The 20,849-nt window shown below is 42.6% G+C and overlaps 1 pseudogene; it reads right to left on the reverse strand.

The window, feature by feature from the left end:
* LOC135544656 (microtubule-associated serine/threonine-protein kinase 1-like) overlaps positions 1-20,849 on the reverse strand; it is a 172,793-nt pseudogene that overhangs the window by 106,818 nt on the left and 45,126 nt on the right.

Below are 20,849 nucleotides of genomic sequence, written 5' to 3' on the forward strand. Positions count from 1 at the left end.
GCTATTCACCAAGTATTGCTCTGTGATAACGGAGTATTGCTGTTGTGTTCAAAACTAGGTAAATCTACAGTTTGAATTATTAAAAATGTGTGCTTGCTTAAGGTGACCGTACCCCGTTCAAATCTCTCTGTTATGGGATAAGTGCAATCATGCACACACTGGACGAGGGCAACAGTGCACACATCCAATAGTTTATCAAGGCATCGGTCCGCAAAGCACAAGCTTCGATAACTGTTCCATTATCATAAAGAAGTCAATGAGAGGCTGGTCGACAGCTCTTCAGACAACAGGATCAATCAGCCTCCACAAATGGAAAATATGTATTTGGCAGCAAATACACTTACAAGGTTCAGAGAAGATCCTTGTAATATCAGACTTGGGTGGGTAACATTTAGACATAACAGAAATGTTGCATCTATTATATAAAAAAGCATACAAGACATGTAAGTTAAATGTTATGGTCTCACATACACAGGACATACGAATTTCATAGTACTTGGATCATAGTAATAGCAAGCTGTTGCATGTATTGTTTAAACATTTTTTTAAAGACATGTGAGACATGTACGCAAAGCCTTGGAAGGTCTCATACATGGGACATGCATATTTCAAAGCAATACCACCGTCGGAAGTCATTGACACACACAACGTCACACCTATTGAAGATCTAAATCTATTAAGTTTGTGGAGATCTCTCAACAATCATTCTCATGATCACACATTAAAAACCCTGGATGGAAGACCACAGATAAGTAGAGCAATCCAGTAGGAGGCCCAGCCTTAACCATGGAAACTCATACCTGAAAATGTATATACAAATATTGTGTATTTCTTATAGTAATTGTCACGTTTTAAAAAATATATATATTGATCTATAAGGAAAGCATTTCCATGTAGGAAATTCACCACAATCATGTATTCAATTGTGAATGTCATATCAGGCATTGAAGTTGAACACATACACAAATGTATACCAACTAAAATAATATTTTATGCCATACAAGATTCATATTTGATGTTCATGATTCTTTGAAAAGGTAGGAAAATACAGCCTCAGCAACCCAGGCAGGTTATACCACTAATGTCATGCAGAAGACATCAAATCTAAGGCAATAGAGAAATCAAAATGATTCAGAAGAATTCACATTTGTTTCTGTCCATTGTTCTTACAATGTGTGCAGAGATACGGGCAAATCGAGGCAGAAGTTTGAGAATACATAAACTGGAAGAGTGGATATGCATTGGTACAATGACGTAGTCAATCATGACGTAAATCAATGTTCCGCTGTAGAACATTAGAACAGAAACATCTTCAGACAACGCAAGACCACAAACACAGCTCTGTGAATAGGTAAGCAGCTCCCACACAGAGACGCACCCCACACAAACACCCCGTACTGCCAAGTGCCTTCCGGGATCTTAAGCACTTACAAATTCGTAACATATTGTACGAATTGGAATTCCTAACACGTCGCACAAATTGCAAAATTATATGTATATGTATATATATACACACATCTTTTACTTTCAGGACGTAACGGATCATGCGAAATGGATAACGTAGTACAGAATTGTGCAGAATTTTCAGAGAGCGGTTTCAGTTGGTGAGCACTACTTTCAAAACTACTGGCCGAAATTATGCATCACTAACACAAAATGTAGGAAACTCCTAACTGTGCTCTGCTGTACAGAAGCAACATTCCATGTCAGAGCACTGCCCCACATACAAACACTACTACAGCATCGCTGCTCCACACACACACACCAGTTTCCATTTCCCTACCTGTAGCCCTCGTCTCCTCAGAATGCTGGACTCGTCCATGCTACAGAGCTCCGGCTTGGGATGCCTCCCTACCGGCGCATAGCCATGCTGTACTGACTGACTAGCTGCCTATAGCAGTCTCTCTATCCCTCTCTCTCCTGCTCCCTCCTTCCCTCACGCCAACTCTGATCTTAGCAGCTGCTAAACACCAACATCAGAACTTATCTGATTGGAGGGGGGCAGTCAGCTGACACCTCCCTCTCTTGTTCCTCTTCTCGCCCCTCTGTAACTTCAGGACAGTGTGTGTGTGTGTGTGTGTGTGTGTGTGTGTGTGTGTGTGTGTGTGTGTGTGTGTGTATGAGAGAGCGAAAGAGACAGAGAAGCAGTGTGAGTGAATATGAATAAGTGTGTGGGGGAGAGGGAGTGTGTGTATGAATGTGAGTGAGTTAGTGCATGAGGGAGGGGGAGAGAGAAGGGAAGAGAGAGACAGAGGGAGCAAGGGAGGCAGGACTAATTCAGCATTGGGACTGAGGGGCAACTGGGTGCCCTAGCTGTGCCTCAGTCATTTCCACCCGAGTGGAGCAGCCACGCTTTTGTGGCGCCCTAAGTCACCATGAAACATAAGTAGAGGATATCCTGCCCCGAATTGCTCTCCTCCTCTCTATTCAAACAATACAGTTGGCATCCTGTCCTGACCGCCTGTCCATCGACAGAGAGCAGCCAGGACTATACGCTAAGTGGCCTCTACTGTTCAACGGCTTTTAAATGAGTCATTATTCCTTCAGTGACTCTTCTGGGCAAAATATATCTGAAGGTCATAGAGAGAAAGATGGAAGGAAAAAAAAGAGAGATTGAGATAGAGAGAAAGAGAAAGAGAGGGGGACATAGGGTGATGGAGAGAGAGAGAGAGAGAAAGGGAGAGAGAGAGAGAGAGAGCGAGAGAGAAAGGGAGAGAGCGAGAGAAAGGGAGGGGGTGTAGAAGAGAGATAGGGGACAAGAAGGTGGGGTGAGCAAGAGAGTGTAAAAAATGCATTTTATTTTTTAATTAAAAAAAGAGATTTACAATAATAGTGGTGAGGCACTGCTGCTACAGCTGGGACACCATCCCTCATAGTGATATAATACTGCAGGTGGCTATTGTGGGGCTTTCCTCCAAAACAACAGTGCTGATTATTACCGTGCTGCTATCAAGAACAACTCCACTGCTTCAGTCAACTCCTCTACAACCAATTGTAAGCAGCACATTCTGTAAGTGCATATCCACGGTCAATTTCCGGTGATTTCATGCATTTCCGTCATCTCTTTCCTGGCGGTCTCCGTCATAAGTTGCATAAACTCCTAGGTACTCAGCAAGTAACCGACCGAGCCTCTTCTCCGATGCTATACCTCGCCGCCATCGCAACACCACAGTCGCCCCGCTCTGAATTATTAGCATTTAGATCAATAGGTTGGTTTACGATTGCCATCATGCCAATTCCATCCGGCAATTTCACAGTCAGTTTCAGTCCTGTGTTTTTTTTGTTTTTGCTTCTCCACCTCTTCTCCCCCTTCCTCATTTCCATTTGCTGTGGCTCTACTCTGTGAATATTAAGTAGCACCCCATACATTCTCCCAGTCTCCAACCAAGCTGAAATGATTTCTGTTATTGAGCATGGATGAGTGACGGCTAGTTGGCTACCTATCGCTGAGGAGAGAGAGAAAACAAATTGTGTGAAAGGTCAGACAGGTGACTGCCATGTAAACTTTCCCCTTCTCTGACCGTCTGTTGAACAGAGCAGTGATTCACTGAAGCTGGATGGCCAGTAATTTGTGCTGTCGCTGATGAGGAACAGAGAATTAAAAATGGCAGCCGGCACTGGAGAAATCAGACCTGTTTTTGTTTTCTTTATTAAACCGTTCAAACCTCCACAGAAGGTGGATTCAAATGCAATTGTCTGGAAATTACTTAATTGACAAAAACGCAAAAGCGGAAGCAACAACTAACTTCCCGACTATTCAGAGGACCCATATAATAAATCAGCCAGAGTAGAGCCCTATGGGGGGAAGTGAGAATGGCGGGCATTGTGTGAGGATGCCACTACCACTGGCTCTGGGAGAAAGGGGCCCATGGCCACAGGTTTACTTCAACAGGAAGTCCTTGGGAGTTTCTGTATCTCATTTCCTCCTGGCAGGTGGGCAGCTAAGCCCATTTCCTCGAGTGGCGAGGAGGCGAGAGTGTAGAAAAGTGGAGGGGGGGAGAGGAGAGGGGTTTTGGTGGGAGTACGCCCTTAGAGCCAGCAGTGAGAACTGATTGAGGGACCCAAGGCCTGTGTTATCCCTCTGCCCTGCCTGGGTTTATCGCAGCGAGAGGAGGCCTGCAGATCTAAGCTAAGGCAGGAGGAGGGCCATGACTTGTGAGGATAGCGAGAGTGGGAGAAAGAGACCCTAATACAGATAATTTACAGTGAAAGCCGGACATTATATCTGTGTATACATCCAGTCCTTTGGAGTCAATTCCTCAGTGGGAAAGAAAAGCAGACGTAATGACCTTAAAGAACCAATCCCGCACAATGGAACCAATCCCTCACAATGGAACCAATCCCTCCAATAACACCTGGGGGACCCTCTGGATCCTTTACTTCCTGACGGGTGGTAAGGGTTGGCAACACAACATCTGCCACATTGATGCTCAACACCAGGAACCCTCAGGGGTGTGTGCTTAGTCCCCTCCTGTACTCCCTGTTCACTCATGACTGCTTGGCCAAGCATGACTTCAACACCATTACAACAGCGGAAGACCTGATCACCAACAACAATGAGACAGTGTGTTTAAGTGTGTTAATGGTTTTCTTTGAGACTGTGGTCCCAGCTCTCTTCAGGTCATTGACCAGGTCCTGCTGTGTAGTTCTGGGCTGATCTCTCTCATGATGCCCCACGAGGTGAGATCTTGCATAGAGCCCCAGCCCGAGGGTGATTGACCGTCATCTTGAACTTCTTCCATTTTCTAATACTTGCGCCAGCAGTTGTTGCCTTCCCAACAAGCTGCTTGCCTATTGTCCTGTAGCCCATCCCAGCCTTGTGCAGGTCTACAATTTTATCCCTGATGTCCATACACAGCTCTCTGGTCTTGGCGATTGTGGAGAGGTTGGAGTCTGTTTGATTGAGTGTGTGGACAGGTGTCTTTTATACAGGTAACGAGTTCAAACAGGTGCAGCTAATAGAGGTAATGAGTGGAGAACAGGAAGGCTTCTTTAAGAAAAACTAAGAGGTCTGTGAGAGCCGGAATTCTTACTGGTTGGTAGGTGATCAAATACTTATGTCATGCAATAAAATGCAAATTAATTACTTAAAAATCATACAATGGGATTTTTTGGATTTTTGTTTTAGATTCCGTCTCTCACAGTTGAAGTGTGCCTATGATAAAAAGTACAGACCTCTACATGCTTTGTAAGTAGGAAAACCTGCAAAATCAGCAGTGTATCTCCCCACTGTATATAGCCCCACTATTGTTATTTACTGCTGCTCTTAATTATTATTATTTTATTTTTTTATCTATCATTTTTTTTTGGGGGGGGGGGTATTTTCTTAAAACTGCATAGTTGGTTAAGGACCTGTAAGTAATCATTTCACTGTAAGGGATACACCTGTTGTATTCAGCGCATGTGACAAATAAAATTTGATTTGATTCTCTGCCACATGGCCTCAAAAAGCACCATTTTGTCCATCGCCAATGCACTTTCAACATTTAGATAATAAAACATTTGACCTTGCTATTGTGTTAACGGCAGAGGATTGGTTGAATTCCAGTTTTTAAAGTATACTTCTTTTTTTGACGATTGACGAAAAAAAGTATTGTCCAACCCATTGGGTTTCTGAGTTTTATTTGCCCATATAAAGTCTTAGGGCCGAGTATACTTTTTTAAAGAATGTCTTTGTGGGTTAATTGGTATTACAGAGAATAAGTATAACAACTTTAGCAGCCATGTCTGAAGAGGTTAATTATACCTGTTGGATTTATGGCAACATTGTTCCATTTAATTAGTTCTGCTTTCACACTGTTGAGTAATTGGATAGTTATCTTTACATATTCGTTTTTTTGTTGTCACTTAAGCATCCTAAATATGATCTTTTTTGTTAAAACTTAAAAGGATGGCTGTAGGTCATGAGTTATTTTTCTTTTTACTGAGATTTTAGACTTCTGGAGAAGAAAAAAAATCAATATTGGTCAGGTATATCAGGAGATCTGCAAATAATGACACGAGTTACATTTGGGTACTGACTAATTCTTTCTGCAAGCGGTTCAATTGCCAATGCAAATAGGAGGGGGGAGAGAAGACATTCCAAACTTGTGCCCCTTTCTTTAGGAAATGTATGTAATATTTGTAGAAAAAGTATTAATTCCTGTTTTCATGCTGCTGTTTTAATTTGGATTTATATCGATTTTTTTAATGAAGCTTTTAAAATTGGCATTATTCTTGTTGTTGTTTCTAACAAACGCATCTGTATTTTTTATATTTTACGATTATAACTGATTTGGCGTGTATTCATTTTGTGAGGGCTGTGAGATGTTTACCAGGTTTATTTCGGCATCTATTTTGCATTTCAGCAAATGATTTGACCTTCATTAGAGTATTGAAAGGCCAAGGCGTAAGCTTAATACACACGTGTCTTCTAATTTTAACAACGTGGTACACAAACATATTCACACAAAGCACCTCAAGGTTGAAATAAATCAGACAACAACCTTGTTCTGTATTACGCTTTCTGGCTAAAAGTACATCGGTTGGTGTCAGAAGTTGAAACCAGGAGGCCTGTGTTATGTTCTTTGATAAATGCATTCAACATATGAAACAGACTGTCAGTTTGAGTCCACCAGGGAATCCTCCAGGAGTCACCTACAGACTGTGATACCAGTCTTTTCATTTCATATTCTTTCACAAAAAGGGAAACAATGTCACATTGAGGCTTAATATTATATTATAATCCCTAAACAGAGAGACGTCATACCCTGCAGTTTGACAGGAATCTGATACAAACTGCAGCCACTTCATCAAGACTGACAGTTGTTCATTTACGCCGCGCCCTCTGTGCATGTGTGTACACACAGTGACATGTCACATGACAGTAATGTATCTAAGATGACTGGATATGTGAGATCATTGGCTTGATACGACCTTGGAAGGTGATCTTGAGAATAGGACTAAAAGGACAGGGGAGGACATGTGTATACAAGCATTCAACAACAAAACAACACACAGATAGCTGCACCCGACGTGAATATGAACATGGTTCATAGTGCTTACTTTTACTGTAGGAAAGAAAAGAACCATAAACACACGCTAATACTGTGTTCCTTCACATTGGCATTATTCCTCGCTGTCTGGCTAAAAGTAAGTACAGTTGGTGTCAGAAGTGGGAAGCGGTATAATGGAAAGCATGTACACAAACACTAAACAAAGCACACCTTGGACTCTCCTGTCGTCCAATCTGTCTAACCTCAGCACGGACATCACCTCTGCAGACCCAATGCAGCTGAAACGAGAGAAACGCTATCTCCAAAGGACATCAGTGACCGCAATAAAGAAGGGGAATTCGAGTCCACAAAGCCACAACATCAGGATTATGACAATCTTAGAAATCAGGCCAGGACAAACATATTGATTTACTGTCAAACCTAATCATAGTCAAAAGAGATGTGCCATGCGAAAAGGGAAAGAGACCCGCACACCCGGGGGGCATGACAGAAAAGCGTGAAGGACGAGAAAAGAGAGAAAGCAATAACAGCCGACCTGCAAGGCAGGGAGCATGGCATGGTTGATAGAGGGAGATAAGTCGTTGCGCTGGCACTGGGGGGGATGGAAGGTGATGAGGATGGGCCAGACTTTGAGAGTAGGGGGCCAAAATTCTAGTGTGGCTTTAAGAACATGACTTAGGCTGCATTTCGACAATTCCTATATTATTTTTCACTGATTGGTCTTTTGACCAATTAGATCAGCGCTGCAAAAGATCTGATGTAAAGAGCTGATGGGATTGGTCAAAATACCAATTAGTGGAAAGAATATCAGAACTGGACTGGCCGTTTAAACACAGCCTTTCAGTCTGACGTCCCCAGACAACAATCGAGAAGGAATATAACCTATTGAAAGCCAATACCACGCACCACTGATTATTCAACTAGTGAATAACAAGGAACCACTGTGGATAGAATGCATAAAAATGATTGCGTTAATTGCCATATTTCACGGTAAACTCTGGAATATTTTACAGAATTGATGCAAAATCCAGCTCTTGGTAGGAAATCTGCCTTGTGATGAATAACAACCAGAACCCACTGGGAAACAGATGTTTGAATACAAAACGTAGAGGATAGCTTGAGGATTTGCCTTCTAACATCATTGCTGTACAATAACAATACTGAGTAGGGAAAATGTATGTTAATTATTCAGCACAAGTCATCATCATTATCACACATTCCAATAATCTCCCAAACTGAATCAAAACAGACCAAATCAACCTCCTCCTAAAACCCGAATAAGTTATGGTTTTGACGTCTCTCAATCTGCTCACATTACATTGTCTCATACACCAAAATGCTGCCAGACACCTTGCTGAACTTCTCAAATGAGAACTTAGCACTTCAAACTCCGATGACCCTTTCGAGAAGTATTTGTGTGTGTTCTAATGATTCTGATAATTTATATTCTCCTCTGAAATGTTCATATTTCAGCACGAGATTCATGGGCCAAAGCACATTATAAAGATAGACATTAGATACATCATATATGGCTCAGAGATGGGCTGCCCTAACAGGATCTGCCAATAGAACGGAATATGATGATGAGGATGTTGTGATTTCACATATAAACATTGTGCAACAAAATAGTCCCTGGGGCCAGACAGTCCGATGCTGCAGTGACATTTTAATTTGATGGAACAAAGCCATCTCAACTTTAGCAAGACAACCGCGGGTCACATGGTGTCAGCGATTGTGATAGCTAACGGATACATCCTGCTGTCACAGGGACACACATGATTCAGGTTCATTCTGGAGGGAACGATGGCATAAACTCATCCAAATGAATTGAGAGGAATTACCGAGTGTGTTCAGTCGGTGCAGAACGATCTGTATCAGTTACTTTTCGTACCAGATGAGTGAGTTTGGGTGAAACCCTAGCTGTCATTCAAGTCCCCAAAACTCAAGATGCCTTCCATTTGGGAACGCACATTCTAATCTACCTCTACTGATCCGGTTAACTCATTGAGCACATATTTTATATCCCCAAAAGGAACCTGGTTAATAACATTTCCAATTCTGTGATCTGGAATTCTGTAGCAATGATCCACAATCATCTGACCCCCCCCCCCCCCCCCAAGAAATCCATCTCTGGGGCAACAAGTTGTGCATGGTCCCTGACAAACAGAAGACCAACCAAAGAAACAAAAACAATGAAAACGTCACTGGCAACAAACCAAACCATTCAGAGCCTAGCAACCGTTATGTTTGTCTCTCTCAATATACTGTTTTCCCAAGGTCAAATATGTACCACAACTCTATAAATGGTGTTCCCCTGAAAACATTAAAATACACCACTATCTGCTCCAAAATATGCTATTAGGATGTGGTCATGCGTCAGCGAGTCAACGTATGTACACGCCTGGCTGTCCGGAAGCGGTGGCGAGCCAACGTATGTCCACGCCTGGCTGTCCGGAAGCGGTGGCGAGCCAACGTATGTCCACGCCTGGCTGTCCGGAAGCGGTGGCGAGCCAACGTATTTCCACTCCTGGCTGTCCGGAAGCGGTGGCGAGCCAACGTATGTCCACGCCTGGCTGTCCGGAAGCGGTGGCGAGCCAACGTATGTCCACGCCTGGCTGTCCGGAAGCGGTGGCGAGCCAACGTATGTCTACGCCTGGCTGCCCGGAAGCGGTGGCGAGTCAACGTATGTCTACGCCTGGCTGTCCGGAAGCAGTGGCGAGTCAACGTATGTCCACGCCTGGCTGTCCGGAAGCAGTGGCGAGTCAACGTATGTCTACGCCTGGCTGTCCGGAAGCAGTGGCGAGTCAACGTATGTCCACGCCTGGCTGTCCGGAAGCGGTGGCGAGCAGCATTGTATTTCTTCAGGGAGGCTAGAGAGACATGGAGGCATTTCCAACCGAAAAAGTATCAAAGTTACCATCCGTCGTGTCGTGGACTGATACCAAGCTACACACAAATCAGACAACACACACAAATATTCTCACACAAACATATAAAGATGCCCATGTAAACATGCGCACACACACACACACACACACACACACACACACACACACACACACACACACACACACACACACACACACACACATATACTCTCACATGCCTGCACAAACTCACAGAAAATGTGCAACCCATGAGAGACAATAAATGAAAATGTGGTGCCTCTCTCGGCCCAGTGTAATGACTGTTTGTGCCTTATTGACCCTGGTCTCTGCAATAACTAATTTCAATCAGCCCTCGCTATATGGGGTCTGTTTACAGGGTCTGAGGAGAATCTAATAAGATGTGGCAGCCTCCACCCACATCTTCACACTCACCTTAGGGGATGAGGGCCTTATGGGGACTTTCTGAAGACCAGACAACACAGGGTTCAGACTTTCAGAACTAGTCTGTATATATATTTTTTTATTTAACCTTTATTTACCTAGGCAAGTCAGTTAAGAACAAATTCTTATTTACAATGACAGCCTACCACGGCCAAACCCAAATCCGGATGACGCTGGGGAAATAGTTTGCCACCCTATGGGAATCCCAATTACGGCCGGTTGTGATACAGCCTGGAATCGAACCAGGGTCTGTACTGATGCTTCTAGCACTGAGATGCAGTGCCTTAGACCACTGCGCCACTCGGGAGCCCCTGATAATATGGGATTTAGAATTTTCTGGGGACCAGACAACATGGGGACCTGATAACATGGAGATCTGACTGTATGGGGACAAGACACTATGGGAACCAACACACCTGATGGACTGATGATTAAGCCGTTGGGGCACCAGTAACCAGGGAAACTATATTATGAGGGCCAAACATTCCGATCTGAAATGGAGACCTCACTCTGATCTTATGGATGTCAAATACTTTATCTGATCATATGTTGACATAAACAGCAGTGGGAAGAAAGGTCATTCCTAAAGATTAGAGGTATCCTGTGAGTATGATCATGAATATAAATACAAATATAGGAGTGTGAAAAGCTCAAATAGTGTATGAATACTCTTTCAATTCATATACATTGAGAATACTATATTAGTTTTTTCCCCCACAATACATTGTAGATTGAAGAAGCACATTGATTCTGATTCACAAACACTGAGTGTCCACAGTAAGACGATGTGGACCAAACTCAAAACAGCACAGTGGCTCCCTCCAGTGTAGAGAAATATTCAGCATGTTTAACATCGTCTCCGCTGTCTAATGCAGCACGGTAAATTGTTTCGCTTACAGAAACATCCACACAGATGAGATAGGATTCGCTCAATCAAGCCTTCTCTGAATCGCCACGTCCAGATGACAGCAAATCTGATTACATGATTTGTAAAGAAAAAAAAAATAACTTTATACAAGCACAATGACTGAAAACAGTTTTCCAAATGTCTGGTTTTCTCCCTTGTTTAAGCACCTTGATTGGAAAGCAAGGTAGAGACAGTACACACCTTCTCATCTGTCCAGGTAAATAAACACAAAAAGATAAAGCCTCTGGACTGGAATGAGATCTCATAGATGGACATAATTGACTTCGCTTCAACTTTCAATTACGTTACACTCGTTTGAAATGGGACGATATAATTTCCCCATCAAAAGGAAATCTGGGCTTGCTACCGCTTTTGTTATCTGAAAGAATACAGGAGAGATGGGTGATTTCTGACTTAAAGGCTCTTTGCTGCTCAAGGTCAAAGTGAGACTAGTCACTGGGGACTGGCATTTCAGACTGAGGGATTAGACTATATCTGCTCCAATCACGATCTCAGACAGATCTCCATCCCAGAATCATCTTATTTTTCTGAAATCATCACAGATTGCGTACTGTTTGTTTATAATCAAGGACCTCAACATTACAGCTCTGACGAAATATTAATCACTACGACTTTGAGATAAAGGTTTACCATTTTTACTGATTGACGTTTCTTCACTGTACTGTCATGGGGAGTGTCTTGCTATGCAAACAAAATATGGCTTAAAATATGGCAATAATAAATGGAAATGTCTGATTAATACGCCATTCAAATAACTGATTCACAATAAGAATCATTGGAGGTCATTAACAGGATGTACTTCTCACCAGACTAGAGGTGAGAGAGGGGGCTGACTTCCCCAAGGTGGTGGAGCGCATCCGCACCAGGTTGGAGTTCTCCGAGGGGGTCTGCCATGCCTGGTGGGGGGACACATAGGGCAGCAGGTACTTTCCTATAGGACAAGACACAATGGTAGTTACATTATAGAGAGCAGATCATTTCCTGGACAAGACAGACAACAGTAGTTAAACTACAGACAGGCGTATAGGAGCAGGTACAGTAATATACAGTGGGGCAAAAAAGTATTTAGTCAGACACCAATTGTGCAAGTTTTCCCACTTAAAAAGATGAGGCCTGTAATTTTCATCATAGGTACACTTCAACTATGACAGACAAAATTAGAAGAAAAAAAAAATCCAGAAAATCACATTTTTTATGAATTTATTGGTGGAAAATAAGTATTTGGTCAACTACATACAAGCAAGATTTCTGGCTCTCACAGACCTGTAACAACTTCTTTAAGAGGCTCCTCTGTCCTCCACTTGTTACCTGTATTAATGGCACCTGTCCACAACCTCAAACAGTCACATTCCAAACTCCACTATGGCCAAGACCAAAGAGCTGTCAAAGGACACCAGAAACAAAATTGTAGACCTGCACCAGGCTGGGAAGACCGAATCTGCAATAGGTAAGCAGCTTGGTTTGAAGAAATCAACTGTGGGAACAATTATTAGGAAATGGAAGACATACAAGACCACTGATAATCTCCCTCGATCTGGGGCTCCACGCAAGATCTCACCCCGTGGGGTCAAAATGATCACAAGAACGGTGAGCAAAAATCCCAGAACCACACGGGGGGACCTAGTGAATGACCTGCAGAAAGCTGGGACCAAAGTAACACTATGCCGCCAGGGACTCAAATCCTGCAGTGCCAGACGTGTCCCCCTGCTTAAGCCAGTACATGTCCAGGCCCGTCTGAAGTTTGCTAGAGAGCATTTGGATGATCCAGAAGAAGATTGGGAGAATGTCTTATAGTCAGATGAAACCAAAATAGAACTTTTTTGGTAAAAACTCAAATCGTCGTGTTTGGAGGACAAAGAATGCTGAGTTGCATCCAAAGAACACCATACCTATTGTGAAGCATGGGGGTGGAAACATCATGCTTGGGGCTGTTTTTCTGCAAAGGGACCAGGACGACTGATCTGTGTAAAGGAAAGAATGAATGGGGCCATGTATCGTGAGATTTTGAGTGAAAACCTCCTTCCATCAGCAAGGGCATTGAAGATGAAACGTGGCTGGGTCTTTCAGCATGACAATGATCCCAAACACACCGCCCGGGCAAAGAAGGAGTGGCTTCGTAAGAAGCATTTCAAGGTCCTGGAGTGGCCTTGCCAGTCTCCAGATCTCAACCCCATAGAACATCTTTGGAGGGAGTTGAAAGTCTGTGTTGCTCAGCAACAGCTCCAAAACATCACTGCTCTTGAGGAGATCTGCATGGAGGAATGGGCCAAAATACCAGCAAGTGTGTGAAAATCTTGTGAACACTTACAGAAAACGTTTGACCTCTTATATACCCTTTGTTGGAAATGACAAAGTATTGAGAAACTTTTGTTATTGACAAAATACTTATTTTCCACCATAATTTGCAAATAAATTCATAAAAAATCCTACAATGTGATTTTATGGATATTTTTTTCTCATTTTGTCTGTCATAGTTGAAGTGTACCCATGATGAAAATTACAAGCCTCTCTCAACTTTTTAAGTGGGAGAATTGCACAATTGGTGGCTGACTAAATACTTTTTTGCCCCACTGTATGCATATTATGATAAAAGTACAAATAAAAAGAGAAAAGGAAAGCTGTTGATATTGTGCTTTATCTTTATTTTAAATATTGACTGATTAATTGAATGATTTTATTTTGGGTGTTAAAAAGACCAGGGATAAATTCACGCCGTGAGGATACCGGTTGCCTACTCACACCATTTGCACAGATAAATGGATATCAATGCAAATTTATACCATAACAAATGACATTGAAATGAACCAATCCTGTCATCCTCCCCTCCTCAGAGAAACAGAGCTGAAGCCCCTAAGACGGCAGGGCTCAGACGAGGTGAAAGTTAATACACTTATAAGACCAGAGACGCTACAGTACAGGGCATGTTGATGAGACGTTTCCCACGTTGAATCCTAAGATTAACAAGCTCTTAACAACAAATACATATTTTTCAGGCCAAATATTTCCCCAAGAGTTGTCTCCCAGTAAAATGGTCATGGTCACTCGGATTGGGTGCGCGCAGCATTTACGGTGATATGGCCTCCGCAGAAGTCAGGGCATTCATACTTCCTGCGCGTCGCCAAGCAGCGCAGGGCTGTTGTGAAGGAAGTTGTCAAGGAAGTCAGTTTGTGTTTATACAGGACCTCCCGCCCCCACCTACCGTCAACCAATCATATAAAGTGCTGAGCTATAGGGAGTCCTCTGCATTGTTACAACATTTGAAAGGAGCACTGCGATGCGGTACGGAGCTCAATTCGGTCTCTGCGTACCTCGGGCGCCACCAACCACATTTTTGGATTAAGCAAGAATTGACTCTAACAGTCTCTAGATGGCAGTAGGTCCACAGGTGCTAAGATTACAATCAACATTCAACCACATTTTGTTCAGTTATGAAATCAGCTATGCAGTTTAGAGCCCCTCTAGGTTTTATAGATAATAAAACCTAGAGGTCAAACAGGGAAATGGTTCCAATAGTTTTTCCACCATTCATTTTTCCCCATAGGGAATTTTAGAAACATAAAATAAGGGCTGGGTTTCGTGTGGGATTACACTGGTGTGACGTTTTAATAACCATGTAAATCTCTCTCGGACAAGGTGACTTGATCAATATAGTCGGCTATATTGACTTTCGAAAATGCTAATTAGCGTCAAAGTAAGACTACAAATCCCAGCAAGCTGCTGCACGTCATCGCTAGCTGACACCTTTGCAAACAGTTTTAAATTGTCTTGTACAAACTTGCACAAGACAGTTCACAGAAATGTCAATTTAAAGAAATGTTGCCAATGGGTATTATGACTCATAATGTGGTACTCTATAGAGCCCAAATTATGTTGTGTGTGTGCGTGCAGTCTGGATTATGTGTCACATTGTGGCATTGAGGCTCCTAGCAGTCATTTAAAAATAGATCTATTTTTTTTAATTCTCCCTAAAATCGTGTGTCACCCTCTTCATCATCTCTCTTATCCCCTCTAGACTTTCACGTGTGTGTATATATTTCCATTTCCTGTTGAAGGAAGCACGGCAAGTCAACAGTCAATATGAGAGAATTAACTGCCTTGGTGGAGACGATGAGTGAAAAGGAGGAGCAGAGGAAGAGAGACATTCCTCTCACCTCGATTTGACCTAATGTGTTTAGTAGCAGTACTCTGGTCCTGAGGGGCTGCAGTGTCAGCAGGTTTTGGTCCTTGATCTTTCCTTTTGATCAGAGACTGATTGAGACCTTGGTACTATGGTGTGTGGACTCTGGTAAACCAATAACAGCTGATTAATCAAATGCCAGGGGGCAAGAATGTCAGCATGTCGCTCTGAATGGGAGTCTGTTGGATGACTGGTGTGATGTAGTTGTTGAGTGGCTTCACTGCAAGTGTATCGTATGTTTCAGATATTCCATTTTAAACAATGAAATAAGAACGTCCGCATGTGTTGCCTTCAAGGGACTGGAGTTCGATGAGACCTTGTGATTTGTAATGTACAGTGCCTTCAGAAAGTACTCACACCCCTTGACTTTTTCCACATTTTATTGTGTTACAGCCTGAATTTAAAATGGATTAAATTGAGATTTCTTTTGTCCCTGGCCTGCACACAATACCCCATAATGTGGAATTATGTTTTCTAAAGTTTTACAAATGAATTGCAAATGAAAAGCTGAAATGTTATGAGTCGATAGGTATTCACAACCCCTTTGTTAAACACGTTCAGGATACTTTTTGTTGTTGCATAAATTGCATCGACTCACTTGGTTGCAATAATAGTGTTTAACGTGATCATCTCTGTACACCACACATACAGATAATCGCAAGGTCCCTCAGCAGAGCAGTGCATTTCTAACACAGATCCAACCACAAAGACCAGGGAGGTTTTCCAATGCCTCACAAGGAAGGGCACCTATTGGTAGATGGGTAAAAAAGTATATATATATCTTTTTTGAATATCCCTTTGAGCACAGTGAAGTTATTACACTGAACTAAAATATAAAACACAACATGTAAAGTGTTGGTACCATGTTTCATGAGCTGAAATAAAAGATCCCAGTAATGTTCCATACACACATAAAAATGTATTTCTCTCAAATGTTGAGTTCAAATTTGTTAACATCCCTATTATTTAGCATTTCTCTTTTACTGGGGACAATAAAAGGCCACTCTAAGATGTGCAGTTTTGTCACAACACGTTGTGAACAGAGTGCCCCATGGTGGCACTTGGGTTATGGTATGGGCAGGCATAAAATACTTTTATGAACTGTAACTCAGTAAAATCAATGAAATTGTTGCATGTTGCATTTATATTTTTTGTTCAGTGTAATTACACTTTGGATAGTGTATCAATACACCTAGTCACTACAAAAATACATGCGTACTTTCTAACAGAGTTGCCGGAGAGGAAGGACACCGCTCAGGGATTTCACCATGAGGTCAATGGTGACTCTAAAACAGTTACAGAGTTTAAAGGCTGTGATAGGAGAACACTGAAGATGGATCAACGGAATTGACAGTGTGAAAATAAGGAAGCCTGTACAGAATAAAAATATTCCAAAAACATGCACCCTGTTTGCAACAAGGCACTAAAGTAATACTGCAAAAAATGTGGCAAAGCAATTCACTTTATGTCTGAATACAAAGTTTGGGGCAAATCCAATACAACACATTACTGAATACCACTCTGGTGAGTTGTTCAGGATGAAAAAAGAAACGCACAGGCCAAATCCTAGAGGTAAACCTGGTTCAGTCTGCTTTCCATTAGACACTGGGAGATTAATTCACCTTTCAGCAGGACATTAACCTAAAACACAAGGCCAAATCTACACTTGGAGTTGCTTACCAAGACGATGGTGAATGTTGTAGAGTGGCCGAGTTACAGTTTTGACATAAATCTGACTTGAAAGTGGTTGTCTAGCAATGATCAACTAATTTGACAGAACTTGAAGACTAATGGGCAAATATTGTACAATCCAGGTGTGCAATGCTAATAAAGACTTACCCAGAAAGACTCACAGCTGTAATTGCTGCCAAAAGGTGATTGTAACATGTATTGACTCAGGGATTTGAATACTTACACATATTTCATTTAAAAGAAAATTGCTAACATTTCTAAAAACAATGTTTTCACTCTGTCATTATGGAGTCGTGTGTGTAGATGGGTGAGAATACAAATCCATTTTGAAGTCAGGCTGCAACAGCAAAATGTGGAATAAGTCAAGGGGTATGAACACTTTCTGAAGGCACATACTGTATCTGGGTGGCTGCAAAATGTACATGAACAGCGGCAAAATGTAGCCTATATGGGTGGCTGCGAAAGTCAAATCAAAATATGCTCAACAAAGTTCCATGTCGCCCAACGTATAACCTGAGTAAGCCGAGTTCTGCCAGCTCTGACCATTAGACCCAGACAGACAGCGATAGAGAACATAGTATTCTTTCACACTGACCACATTAAGACTTTCTCACTTCACCTGACCTGCTCTAGTCTACAGCACTAGGAAGACTTAGCCCAACACGAACACGGACAAATCGCGCCAACTCAGACAGCTAACTCGCTATAAAGCCTGATTGTCCCATTGCGTAGGATGCAAAATGAGACGGGTGAGACGCGGAGTCCGATCACATTTGATATGCCTGGCAAACATGATGCACATGCTTTGACAAGTTAGAATTCAACAACTTACAGAAGCGCCTTTGTCTAATGTGGGATTTACAACATGTGGCTGAGAAAGCAAACGTTCGGTTCTGTCGGCCACGCTGAAATTGGCTGCACTCAACAGCACCGTCAGGACAACTCTAAACTAAAGTTGAAGTGGCGATGGAAAATGAGAGCAACAGACGAGTTCAAATGAAACGTCAAAAACCAGCACCAACACATCACGGAGAAGCTATTCAACACAAGTCAAGACCAACAAAGTAAAACCATGGTGAGATGCGACGTCTTCTGTATGCCTGCGTGCATGAGTTTGTGTGTGCGTGTGACGTGGTCGCCCTATACTTCAGGCATCATCCTTTACACATTAACCAACCATTTAGCCTTTCCAATCTCTGGAAATACCCATTTCTCCCATCTCCACCATCTCCCGATTTCTTCTCACATGTATGAGAGCTTGCCTGACTCATGGAAAGAGGCTATTACACATGCATAACGCACAGGGACATTACACATGCATGAGCCTTGCATTACCGAAACGTCCTGCTTTTCGAATGGGCCTTTCCTCATGCATTTCAAAAAGGCTGACGGAAATGTGATGTTGAAGAGTATTCTCATCCAACTCCATGTATGGTGACCTCCCAGCACAAAAGCACTTAACTTCAGGTAGGGTTAGAGGGGGGGGGGGTAATTTCTCTGTTTTTAAACCTAGGGAACATCACTTTTTGTGTGTGTGTGTGTGTGTGTGTGTGTGTCATTTTCCCTTCTCCATCGATGCCTTTTCCCTCTGCAACAGTTATCTACCGCGTCACTAAGAACACGCCTCGTCACTAAGGACACGCCTCAGTAAAAGAAAACATCCTCTGCTTTTCTACTTCTGCATCCTGTTCAGTAGGGAAAAGTCGATTCACATCTTTCTGAAACTCAGAGGCACAACCTGAACTTGTCTAATGAGAACAAAGATTGTTGTTTCCCCTTTTATCCTACAGTGTGCCCTCCTGAACATGACCCCGCTGTTCTACGACACGCCTCCTCCCCGTGGCATCCGGAGCCTTGCTGTAAGGCCTGGAGGGTCGGACGGTAAAACAGGATGACACACAGAGACAGGAAGGAAAACGATGATCCGGAGAGGGCTTCCTCATCAGCACTCATCACACACCAGCCAGGAGAGTAAATCCCTAATTAGTGCCCCGGTCGGAGCACAGCTCCAGGTCACCCTTCGCCAGGTCACCCTTCACCACATTATTAAACTGGGTAAATCGAGATGAAGCCTAGGCCTACTCACAATAGAGGCGAATGTATATTCAATACAACTGTGTGCATACATTGAGTTATTTCATGGGACACCAGATGAAAAGCAATCTGTTTCTACCATTTGGGACTCATTTTATCGTACTGATCAACAACATTTGCATAGAAGCAGCAATCTTTCCTTTTATAAAAGTGTGCACTGTCTCTTTAAGATCCATGACGTCATTCACTAACAGTCAGTTCGATGCTAAAGCACATATGCAAATGATTGAGAGAGACCGGAGGTTGGGAGACAAAGTGAATGAAAGACATTTTGTGACAAACAGCTTTGAAATCAGCAACATTTTTGCATTAAGGTTTGCATATGATCACAAACAAGGTACTAGGGTAGGGAATTGATGTTAGCTTCAGCTGTACGCTAGCAAGGAAAGTTAGCCTACGAAGCTGGAAGCTACCGGTATCTTCATTGTAAAGTGTTCTTGCCTGGAATGGACATGGTTTTGCGAACAGTAATTAACACATTCAAGTGTGTTAAACTCCTGTGCAGCTTGAGTGGCGATGCACCCTGACTCCCAGTGGGTGCAGTGGTTCCTCGGGACAGGCTAGAGCTGGGAATAATTAAGTGGAGCAGGCCAGATGCTATCAAACTATATATATATTTCAAAGAGGGACTCCTGATCACGGCCGGTTGTGATACGGCCCGGGATTGAAGCAGGGTCTGTAGTGATGCCTCTAGCACTGAGATGCAGTGCCTTAAACCGCTGCACCACCTCTTAACCTGTTAAATCTATGGGGGCGCTATTTCATTTTTGGATAAAAAGACGTGCCCGTTTTAAGGGCAATATTTTGTCACAAAAAGATGCTTGACTATGCATATAATTGATAGCTTTGGAAAGAAAACACTGACGTTTCCAGAACTGCAAAGATATTGTCTGTGAGTGCCCCAGAACAGAAGCTACAGGCAAAACCAAGATGAAACTGCAACCAGGAAATGAGCAGGATTTTTGAGGCTCTGTTTTTCATTGTCTCCTTATATGGCTGTGAATGCGACAGGAATGAGCCTGCCCTATCTATCGTTTCCCCAAGGTGTCTGCAGCATTGTGACATATTTGTAGGCATATCTTTGGAAGATTGACCATAAGAGACTACATTTGCCAGGTGTCCGCCCAGTGTCCTCCGTAGAAATTGGTGCGTCATCTTCAACTGCACGTCTTTTTCCAAGCGATTCACCGGAGAAAGGAGACTACCACGAACGATATATCAATGAAGAGATATGTGAAAAACACATTGAGGATTGATTCTAAACAGCGTTTGCCGTGTTTCAGTCGATATTATGGAGTTAAATTTGGAAAACAGTTCGCCGTTTTGATGACTGAATTTTTATTTATTTTTTGGTACCCAAACGTGATGTACAAAACGGAGCGATTTCTCCTACACAAAGAATCTTTCAGGAAAAACTGAACATTTGCTTTGTAACTGAGAGTCTCCTCATTGAAAACATCCGAAGCTCTTCAAAGGTAAATGATTTTATTTATTTGGTTATCTGGTTTTTGTGAAAATGTTGGGTGCTAAATGCTACTCAAAATGCTAAGCTAGCTTAGCATACTCTTACACAAATTAGTGAATAGCGATGGTTCAAAAGCATATTTAGAAAATCTGAGATGACAGTGTTGTTA

The sequence above is a fragment of the Oncorhynchus masou genome, chromosome 8 (genome assembly GCF_036934945.1).
Source record: "Oncorhynchus masou masou isolate Uvic2021 chromosome 8, UVic_Omas_1.1, whole genome shotgun sequence".
In the NCBI taxonomy this organism is placed as follows: Eukaryota; Metazoa; Chordata; class Actinopteri; order Salmoniformes; family Salmonidae; genus Oncorhynchus; species Oncorhynchus masou.